We start from the raw sequence: 11,146 nt of genomic DNA, 5'->3' as shown, positions 1-11,146 counted from the left end.
CAATATGCATTTGACTTTTTGTATTTTCGCCTTTGTAGCTCTGAGGTCAATTTTTTCCTCCATAAGGATTACACCGCTTTCTGTCTGCGACAGTGTATGGGAATTCCTATCCCTGAATCAGAGAAGGCCCCAGTGGTGTCCCTAGTTCTTACATCTGCACACCCATCAGACCTTCCTTGGGAAGGACAGAGAGCCCTGAATGCAGGGTCGTTCCACGACTAGCCCCCCTGCCTGTCCTGGACTCCTAGCTGTCAACAGCCACCAGGAAGAGATGAGAGTCCAGCCAGGCGGATCACTGACTCATGAGAGACGGAAAGTCAGCTAAGTTTTTGGATAACTTTTAAGAGTTGTATTTTTTAAATGTAGCATCTCCAACACTAGCGAACAAAAAGGAAAAGCCTAGAAGGAAATATCCCTGCAGAGTCACAGGAAACTTGATGGGTTTACTGGGAATCTGGGCGTGTGCCCCAAGGACAGACACGAAGAAGCCAGACCGGAATGGGTCACTTGCCACCAGCCGCTGCCTCAGCTTTTCCCACGCTCACACTGCAGGGATGGAAAGGTGGACTGCCGTGACTTTTACCTTGAACACAGGAAAATCTACGGGTGTTTATGAACTGCATAAATATTCCTGAATGTCTACTCTGTTGCAGGCACTTTTTAGTTGCCGAGGACACAAAAGTTGACAAGATCGACTCTCTGAGGTCCTGGCCTCATGGAGCTTACATTTCAGCAAGTGAGAAGATAATACACATGGAAACAAGAAAAGTCCATGATTTCAAAGAGGGGTGAGTGCTATGAGACTAGAAGCAGCACGAAAAGGGGTCAGCGTATAGCAAATGCATGCACAAATTCATGCAGACCATCCAGGGAGCCTAGACGTTGCCAATACTGTAATCGTGTGTGGCGACAGTGAGGTTCCCACCTCTCGGTGATTGCAGTAATGACCCAGAATCTCGAGTGTTTGAACGAAGGAGTGATGTAAATCAAGGCCGAGGATGACCACACTGGTTTCTGGGCTCGAAGGAAAAGCATCTACACAGAGAGAACAATGATGCTGACATGGAAAGAGAGGAAACAAGAGACCATGGGGACTTGCAGGGAGTTCCGGTTATTACTGCTGTATGAAATATCCCATTATTGTATTATGCTCATGGATTCTGTGGGTCAGGAATTCAGAAAGAGCATAGGGGGATGGTCTGTATTTGCCCCACAATATCTGCACCTGCTTCCGCTAGGAAGACTCCAGGGCCAGGGCTGCGACAGCCCAAGGGTCATTCACTCACTCGCTTGTCTGATCTGGGCTGGGAAATGTGGAGATGGGGACTGATGACCAGAACAGCCATCCTTGGGCTCCTCATGTGGCTCAGCTGTCTCAGAGTGTGGTGGCGCCAGGATAATCAGACTTCTGACACGGTGGCTCAGGATTGCTGGGGTCCGTGTTCCAGAAAACGAGGTATGCATGGCCTTTGTGACCCAGCCTCAGAAGTCACATGGGGTCACCTCTGCCACACTGTTGGTTGAAGGAGTCACAGGCAGCCTCTGAGTCAAGGGAAGTGGACATGGACCAGTGAGTCTTCATAGAGTTAAGCTGAGTTGAATTGAGAAGTTTGAAAGGATTTTAGGGCCATGTTTTAAAACTGCCATTTCTAGTTTCCTCTTTCGGGTTCCGATGCCTCATGAAATCTGGCTTCCACCCTGTGAGTTTTATCCGATAGCCTTGTGTCCTTTCTATCCTCCTTTGCTCAACCTCTTTTGGGTGTCCTTTTCAAACAGGTGACCCCTGCCTAAGACAGGACTTACACTTACATTGAGAGATAAGATCTTCACTTCTATCACAAGAGGGTACCTTTGACGATGGTAGAAAGAGTTAAAGTCCAACATGCATGGTGCTGCAAGCTCGCCAAGGTCCGAGGTGGGGGGAAGGAGACCACTGGAAGGGTCGGGACCAGTTGGTGGAGAAGTAAGCCCTTCAGATGGTTCTCAGTAGAGGAACTCCAGCGGGAAGTGCAGGCCACAGCCTGCCATACTCACTCTCACAAGGAGGATCCCAGACAAAATCCAGCACTGGCACAGCCACGGAAATTTCTGCTAACTTACAAACGACAGTGCACGACTTGGTGAAAAGCGAGTTTGGGCTAAAAGAATTTTCTGAATCAGACCACCTCCAAGTGAAAAATTAGATTTTAGCAATCTAGTTCTTTATCCCCAGGAAGCTCTCTAGATACACTTTTTAGGGGGAAAACAGGCTCTGTGGTATGTCCACCTTGCTTACGCCAGTGCTCACTACAGTCACACAGTGACACTGGTACAATGGCTCGCCTTCCTTCCCTTTCTAGTTGGCTGAGTTGTCAGACATGTTTCTGAAGACAAAGATCTCTGCTTCTTGGACGCATCCGTCCTCCCTACCGAAGGTGCCAAGTGCCATCATAGGAAGGAAGGGTTTGCTCCTCACCCCCCACCTCCCCGTCCTCCCTCTGGTTAGTAAAAGTTCCGGTCCGGGTTCCTTCATTCCCACCTTTGGCCAGCAGGGGGTGGCAGACTTGGTTGCGGGTCTTTTTCCCAGCAATGCTGGTTTTAGGGAGTTGAGCCTGTCCACAGGACAGATACATCTCTGCGGTTACTTGACCAGGTGGAAATTCAGCACACTCCATGTTCAGTCATAATCACAGTGTCTCCCCAAAGGCAGCTGGATCTTAGAATGTAACCCCAAATCCCGAGAGTCCTGAGTGGTCTGGCCCCGCCCACCTCCTGGACCACAGCTCCTGCTGCTCCTTAACGCACCGGCCTCCTTTCTGCGCCTTGACTCTGCCAAGCTCATTCCTGCCTGGGGGCCTTTGGGCTTGCGGCTTCCTCCCTGCAGTGCTCCTTGCTCAGCCTTCCACGTGGTGTAGCTCGAACAGCCCCTCGTCAGAGAGGCCGTCCCAGCCACCCTTGCCAACGCTGCTCATCCTCGGCAGTCCCCCTGATGGCCTTACTCTGCTACAGTTTCTTTAAAAGTATTTCTCACTATCTGAAATCATTGTATTTGTTACCTGTTTTGTTTTGTTTTTTTTTCCTGTCTCTCCCCATAGCACACACCCTGCTGGTTGCGCAGCTAGTATCCATTTTCCATTTCTACCTTCCAAAAAGAAGCCTGTTTTGTCCTGACCACCTTCCCTCGTTGGTGGGGCTGAACTCTGTCACCGCCTCCCCCAAAATTCCTGTGTTGAAGTCCTAATCCCTAGTACCTCAGAATGTGACTGTGTTTGGAGACAGGGTCTTTAAAGAGGTAATTCAGTTAAAATGAGGTCATTGGGGGCGCCTGGGTGGTTCAGTCAGTTAAGCGTCTGCCTTGGCTCAGGTCAAGATCCCGGGGTCCTAGGATTGAGCCCTGCATCAGGCTCCCTGCCCAGCAGGGGGCCTGCTTCTGCCCCCCCAACTCGTGCACTTGTGCGCGCGCTCTCTCTCGCAAATATAAATAAACAAATCTTTTTTTAAAAATAAAAAGTAAAAACAGATTAGGAAAGAGATACACACTGTTGGAAGACCACATGAGGACAGAGGGAGGAGAAGACAGACATCCACAAGTCAAGGAGCGAGGCCTCAGAAGAAATGAACCTTGCTGACAGCTTGATCGCAGACTTCTAGCCCCCAGACTTGTGAGGAAATGGTTTCGCTGTGACATCACCCGGTCTTTGGGACTCTGTTACGGCAGCACTAGCCAACAAATACATTCCTTATTGCAGCCTGTGTCTTAGGGGAAGGGCACCACCGCACCCCCTACCCTCCAGGCTCCAAGGCAACACGGTGCGTCCTCCCTGGCTGATGAGGGTCAGAGACCCAGGCTGGAGCCAGCCCTGCAGGGCCTTCCCCAGTAAGCGCTACACATCCAGGGACTGTCCCAGGCAGAGGGAAGGGAAGGGCTTTCTTACAATATGGTTGGAAAGGTCTCTTTTCCACTGAGCGGGAAGAAATATGTCATCGCGGTTGCTGCTGGAAGCCATTTTTTTTTTTTACCACAAGAGAAGAGCATGTAAGGAAAAAGCCTCCTGGCTAAAAGCAGAGCCAAGGGAAACGGCGCTGGGGTCCCAGTTAAATACCCCTGGACCTTTCCCACCTCTGGACTTCCTGTTGTATGAGATAACATGGTTGCAGTGTCCATGGGCTAGAGATGGAGTTCTTGCTGTTTGTAGCCCAATACAGTCTGGATCTAACCGGCCTGACTCCCAGATCCATGAGAGCTGACATCTCATCTGCACGCCTGCTGACGTAGCCCCAGCATCTGCCTGCTCGCAGAAGGTGCTCTATACTTGTCCATCAACTGATGACTGAAGAACCTTCAATCATGAGGTCCAATGTGACTGCGTTAAGAGGGACCACCCATCGCTGCCATAAACAACCTGGTTTTAATTCAGTTTGTAAAGAGCAGGGCCCTGAGACGATAGATTGGGAAAGGGAATATTAGAGGAATAGGAAGGAAACGGGAGTGAGGGCCTCCTACAGATGGAAACCCTTAATGGAAACCTGTGAACAAGGTGATGAACAAGCCACAAAAGAAGAGAAATGGCATCCCTGGCAGACACTGGTGAATTTGGTGAGAACTTTCCTATTCTCTCACTTCTGCGGGGGGCATGGTAGGCCTGCACTTCTCTCCCCTGTGGTTGGGGATGGGACCAGTCCTGGCTAAGAGATAGTACACGTCTCTTCAGGGCCAAGGACTGCGCTGCGCCAGTGGAACCCCCAAGTCCTCTAGCCTCCAACATGGCGGCTGGCCCCACTCAGGTGGAGGCTGCCCTTTCAGCTCAGGTGCCTGAGTGATGCAGTGAACTGACCCATGATGTGAACAGCGTGAGCGTCATATCGTCCTTGTGGTTTCAAGCCCTGGAGATTTTTGGATTGTTTGTTACCCCAGCGTAACTAGCCTGACTGGTTCAGCGCAGAAAGGGAAAAAATAAAGGAGAAAGAATCCCTCCATCGTTGATGATGAGATTATGCTGTAGACGGAGGAATGGAATAAATTCAACTCCTTCTACCTGCTTTACCACAAATGAACAGTCAGGCACATGACTGATATCTTCAATTGCAAAACTGGGCTAGAATGGTAGGTCTCAAAGTTTGACGTGGGCTTCCCAGCACCACAGGAGAGCATTAGGAAGTTGGAAAGGCCAAACCCCAGCTCTACCCCAACCTCTTGCCTTGGAGCAGAGCAGGCTTTGTGTTTTTGGTTGAACTGTGTCCTCCTGAAAAGATATGTTCAATCCTAACCCCTGGTACCTGTGACTGTGACCTTGCTTGTAAATAGGGTTTTCACAGACGTAAGCCGTTAAATGAAAGTGAGGGTGGCCGTCAATCCAACACCTAGTATCCTTATAAGAAGAGAAAACAGAGACATAGACACAACTACAGGGAGAGAAGACAGAGGCTGAGGTTGGATCCACACTGTAAGAGCTAAGAAATGCCAAGGATTGCCAGTTGCCACCAGAAGCTAGGAAGAAGCAAGGCAAGGTCACGCCTTAGAGCCCTGATTTCAGACTTGTAGCTTGCAGAACTGTGCGAGAACAAATTTCTGTTGTTTTAAGGCACCCAGTTTGTGGTGCCTGTTACAGAAACCCTAGGAAACAGACACACCTTGGATCCCTGGCTCGCCTCCAGAACAGCTGCTGAGGGTCCACCATCTGCCCTGCTGGGGGAGGGGTCGTCTCCAACCCGGAGAACCTCCAGGGAACACGGGCAGCCAACATCGGCCATGCACATACCTCTCTTGGGAAGTCCACATCCCGGCCAGGCCATCCTTGTCTTTGTCAAGAAAGATGATCACTTTGTTGGTGTAACTGCTGCTCGAGTCCCAGAAGGCCATTTGCAAGGAGTACAGTCACACTGGGGACTTTCTGGAGGCTGATTTTCAAACATTGTGTCCTTTTTTTTTTTTTTTTTAAGATTTTATTTATTTATTTGACAGAGATAGAGACAGCCAGCGAGAGAGGGAACACAAGCAGGGGGAGTGGGAGAGGAAGAAGCAGGCTCATAGCGGAAGAGCCCAATGTGGGACTCGATCCCAGAACGCCGGGATCACGCCCTGAGCCGAAGGCAGACGCTTAACCGCTGTGCCACCCAGACGCCCCCTTTTTTTCTTTTTTTAAAAGAGAAATTGGCTCATGTTATAACTAGTAATGATATAATTCTACTTCTTTCAGCAGTACCAGACCAAACAAAGGGCTCAATCAGCATATTTCATAAAAAGAGTCATTGACTCCAGGGATAAGGAAGGAATTTGGACGCTTAATCCTAACCCTGGATTAGCCTAGAGGACTGGAAACAAAATCAAAGCCATTCTCCCCTCGGGGTCTGCCCCTCCCTTCCCTCCCTCTACTCCCCTCTCCCCCCTCCAGCAGGATTCCCACAGCAGAAGGGGCGCGGCTCCTACTCCCACAGCACCGCTGTGGGAGCCCCCTCCCTCTGTGGCTTGCCAGTGAACGAGCACTCACTCCCGGGATAGTCTCTGCTTTCATTAACATCAAGCGACGTTAGAGAGCAAGGGGAGGACCTGGTAACAGTCAACTTGTGTCCTAAGACCCAGAAAGCATGGCCTGCATTTCTTTTTCCTCTTCTTTTTTTAAGATTTTATTTATTTATTCAGAGAAAGAGGAGAGAGGGGCAGAGGGAGAGGAGAGAGAGAATCTCAAGCAGACGCCCCGCTGAGCACAGAGCCCAATGCAGGGCTCCGTTCCAGAACCCTGACATCATGACCTGAGCCGAACTCAAGAGTCGGATGCTTAACGGACGGAGCCACCCAGGTGCCCCCCTTTTCCTCTTAGACAAACAGAAGATACGATTTATAATCAAGATCAAAAGTGAGGCAAAACACACCCGGACGGGAATGCCACAGAAACTCCTCCGAGGCCAGGCAGGGCCCTCCCCAAACCCGAGACACCTCCCTGGGCGTCTCCCCGGGCACCGCAGTCCCCTCACTGCCGGCGAGGGGACACGGTGGTCAGATAGGCACTCCCCTCGTGGCTTTTGCCACACTCTCCCCTCGATACGGAGCGAGCACCTGCTCTGCGGCCAGCCAGGCTGTGGCGCAGAACCAGGGAACCGACACAGAAACCACGACTTGACAGAACGCAGTGCTCTAGGCCTCACGCACCCCATGAACTGCCCCCCTTCAGGGTGTGCACGTCGCAAAGCGTCCAAGCGTAAACTCCAACACTTGCTCACTCACACACAAGACCACTGACCCTGCCCCCAGCTCTCTAGCTGACGAAGTCTGACCCACCCCTGCCGAGACCATCCCATGACACACTCTCGTCTCGAGAACCGAATTCTCCTTCCCTAACTCCCTCCTGTTGAGATGGCCCGCAGCCCCCCGAAATGCAACCTCTCCCTCACCACAGCAAATAATAAACCTGTCGTCGTTGACTCTAGGCGGGTCCCAGGTGGTCTCTGACTGATGGGCATCAACTCCCAGGTGAGCAACCAGCGGTCTCCACCACGGGCCCTGGATCCGCCAGTGGGCGGATCTCAACTGCGAGTGTGTCCTAGGTAGTTGGGGACGGCGCTAGTTAGAAAGAGTCNTGCCGAGACCATCCCATGACACACTCTCGTCTCGAGAACCGAATTCTCCTTCCCTAACTCCCTCCTGTTGAGATGGCCCGCAGCCCCCCGAAATGCAACCTCTCCCTCACCACAGCAAATAATAAACCTGTCGTCGTTGACTCTAGGCGGGTCCCAGGTGGTCTCTGACTGATGGGCATCAACTCCCAGGTGAGCAACCAGCGGTCTCCACCACGGGCCCTGGATCCGCCAGGGGGCGGATCTCAACTGCGAGTGTGTCCTAGGTAGTTGGGGACGGCGCTAGTTAGAAAGAGTCCTGAGTCTGGAAATGAGAAGGGAGGCTGGGTGGCTCAGGAGGAACAGCCAAGCCTTGAANGTGAGCCTGCTTCTTCCTCTCCCACTCCCCCTGCTTGTGTTCCCTCTCTCGCTGGCTGTCTCTATCTCTGTCGAATAAAAAAATAAAAAATCTTAAAAAAAAAAAAAAAAAAGAAAGAAAGAGTCCTGAGTCTGGAAATGAGAAGGGAGGCTGGGTGGCTCAGGAGGAACAGCCAAGCCTTGAAGGCCCCTCCCTTGTGCACGTGAATGTCATGTACAGATCTTCCTTGCATTGTGATGGGGTCATGTCCCTATAAGTCCATTATAAGTTGAAAAGATGGTTAAGTGGAAAATGCGTCTCACACACCTAACCTGCAGGACGTCATAGCTCAGCCCAGCCCACATGCGCTCAGGACACGTCGGCCCCCACTTGCATGCTCTCTCTCTAAACAAATTTTTTTTATAATGATTTAATGAATACTGAGTGAGGGTCTTCTATGTGCCTGATCCTTGCAGGGAATACAGCCTGGAACAAGACAGAGACATTGAATGCCCGTGTGTTGCTTCCAGAATTTCAGGGAGGACCATTTAAGACAAGGAGTGCAGGGGCTGCTGAGCCCAGCCGGGGCGGGGGCGGGGGGGGAATGAAGGGCGCCGTGTCCAGCGTTCACTACAGCGGTGCCCTGACCACAGAGATGGGGGCCAGGCTTCGGAGGAAAGCAGGCCAACAGGGAGAATGATCCCTGCAGGCACGACTGAGGTCCTAAACCCCTATTTTCCAATCCCGGGATTTGACCTGGGGCCTGAACAAAGGAGCCTCGCTGTTTCGAGGGTCGGCCCGGGAGGCCTGGGTCCTTTACGCAGCTGCCACACCACACTTGGCACAGCTACGGTATTCTCGCTGGGACTGAGCAAAACGGAGGCCACGGGCACCCATAGTGTCTCCCCATTCGTTACGGGGCACCCTCTTCTCTGTCTTGCCTTTTGGTCCCCAGATTGGGGGGGGGCGCTGCATATCCCATTTAAAAAGTCAGGGTCATTCTTTTCTCTTTTTCCTGGTACGGATTCAGCCGGAGGCGCATCCCGAAGAACGCAGCCTTGCAGAGCTGCCCGGCAGGCTGGAGTGGCAGCGGCCAAGGGAGGCTGCGCAGGCTTCTGCTTCCTGCGGGGCCGCGCACATCGTCTCCCCAGCTTGGGGAGAACATAGAACCCTTCACAGCTGCACAAGGACAGGCATTCAGCCTCTGAGACAATCAGGAATTCACCGGGATCAGGTTTTCCTTCTTCATGGACTGAAATGACTGTTTTATGTGCATTTGGCTGAAATAAGTAGCATTTCTGTTGATTCCGGGTTCACCTAACAGAGTTCAGCTCCACGAGGAAGTTTAAATTGGCTTGCAATCCGCGGGCATACAGAAAGCTGAAAAGAGCTGGTGTGTCAGCAGATATGGGGCTGAATCACAAATTTGTTCAGGAAGTCCAAGATTAAAGTCTAGTTTATATTATTATGTAACAAATATACCTGCCAAGCAACACATGCAGGCAAATAAATTTGAAGTATTTTTGCATAGGACACAGCTGGGATATAAAACTTGTATTTATTTAAGACTTATGTGAATGGTAAATAAGACCACTTCTGTGGAACTCCTAAAAAAAGGTAGTTAAAAATTTGGAACAGGAGTGAAGGTCCCAAATACTCAGGAACAAAGAGCATCCTGACAGAAAGAGGAGTCCCTGGACGGCAAGGCAGGAAAAGGGGAGTTCTGAAATGAAAGGACTAGAAGCCAGCACACATTCAGACTTCACACCAGGCACAAATAAATATCTCTAAAGTGCAGACAGGAAGGGGGGGGAAGAAAGAAGGTATTATGATGTCAAACAATACTTAAACGTGAACCAGAGTTTCTACTTCCGGAATGGCAGACTAAGGAGCTCTGAAAATCCACCACTCCATAAAAGGCATGAGAGAAATGGCAAAAACAGTCAAAACCAATTTTTTCAGAATTCTGGAAATTAAAGGCTTACAACACAGAGAATTTACTCAAGAAAAACAGCTGAATCTTGGTAAAATGCCTTGTGGCAATGACTGGCCCTCATCTCATTCTCGTCTCCCCAGCAGCCGTGATCTACAGCCCAACTACAGTAACTGTGAAAACCAGAACCCAGTGGTCCCCAGAGTGGGTATGACAGAGCCGGGGCGTCTCAGAAGCCCCATTCCCCCCAGACTGTCATTTTTTGATCTGTGTTCTCGGGGCCCATCTTCATCTGACCAAACTCAATAGCAATAAGCATACGCAGCACCGACATCCTGGATTATAAATACCCTTCTCAATTAGAAGGCATCCGAGCTCCTTAGAGAAACGGCTGATTTGAGGGCTGGGGTGGGAATATACAAAATGAGCCCTGAACACCTGTTCCAAATTCACTCAGCTGGTTGGCAGATTTCAGTAACTTGTGGTTTCAAGACTGAGCTCTCACTTCTTCCACATCATTCGAGGGTTGTTCTCGGCTCTAGACACATGACCCTCTGACAACATGGCACCCTAGTTCTTCAAGGCCAGTAGGAGAAGCTCCGTTCTAATCTTTGGCTTTAGGAAGGGCCCAGCCTCTTTTAAGGTTTCATCTGCTTATAGCTTAGGCTCACCTGGGAACATCTCCCTTTTGATTAAATTCCAAACCAACTGATTTAAGATCTCAATTATATCAGAAGTAAAACCACTTCTTCCTTGACACATCATGTAAGATAATCACGGGAGTGAAATCCGTCACAAAGTGATGCCCACAGAGGGAAGTCGTTAAACAGGTCGTGTGCACCAGGGGCAAAGAATCTTGGGAGCCACCTTAGAATTCTGCCTACCACAAAGAGGGCAGGGGAAGTTGGGAGACAGGGAACCACTCTTCTTCACATACACACAAAAAAACCCTTTTACATGTTTTTATAATTTATTAATCCAAAATAAATTTCATAAGTTTATTTCACAGTAAACTTTTGACTATATACATATATAAGTTCAATTTTAAAATTACATTCAATCAAATCGAAATGTCACTAACTTATCAGTAAGATCCATCATTTTTTATGCACCAATAAGAAAAAATAACCTGCTGAGTGAAATACGATATTCCATCAACTATAAAATACATTCCAATTGCAGAGATGTTAACTATGAAAATAAACACGTAATCCAGAATGACATATAGCAACGAAAAATATGTCTACATTTTTCTTTTTTTTTTTTTTTTAAAGATTTTATTTATTTGACAGAGAGAGACAGCCCGTGAGAGAGGGAACACAGGC

Source organism: Ailuropoda melanoleuca, chromosome 4 (genome assembly GCF_002007445.2).
Source record: "Ailuropoda melanoleuca isolate Jingjing chromosome 4, ASM200744v2, whole genome shotgun sequence".
Taxonomy (NCBI): domain Eukaryota; kingdom Metazoa; phylum Chordata; class Mammalia; order Carnivora; family Ursidae; genus Ailuropoda; species Ailuropoda melanoleuca.
The sequence above is the reverse complement of the archived record's forward strand: the minus strand, read 5'-3'. Positions refer to the sequence as shown.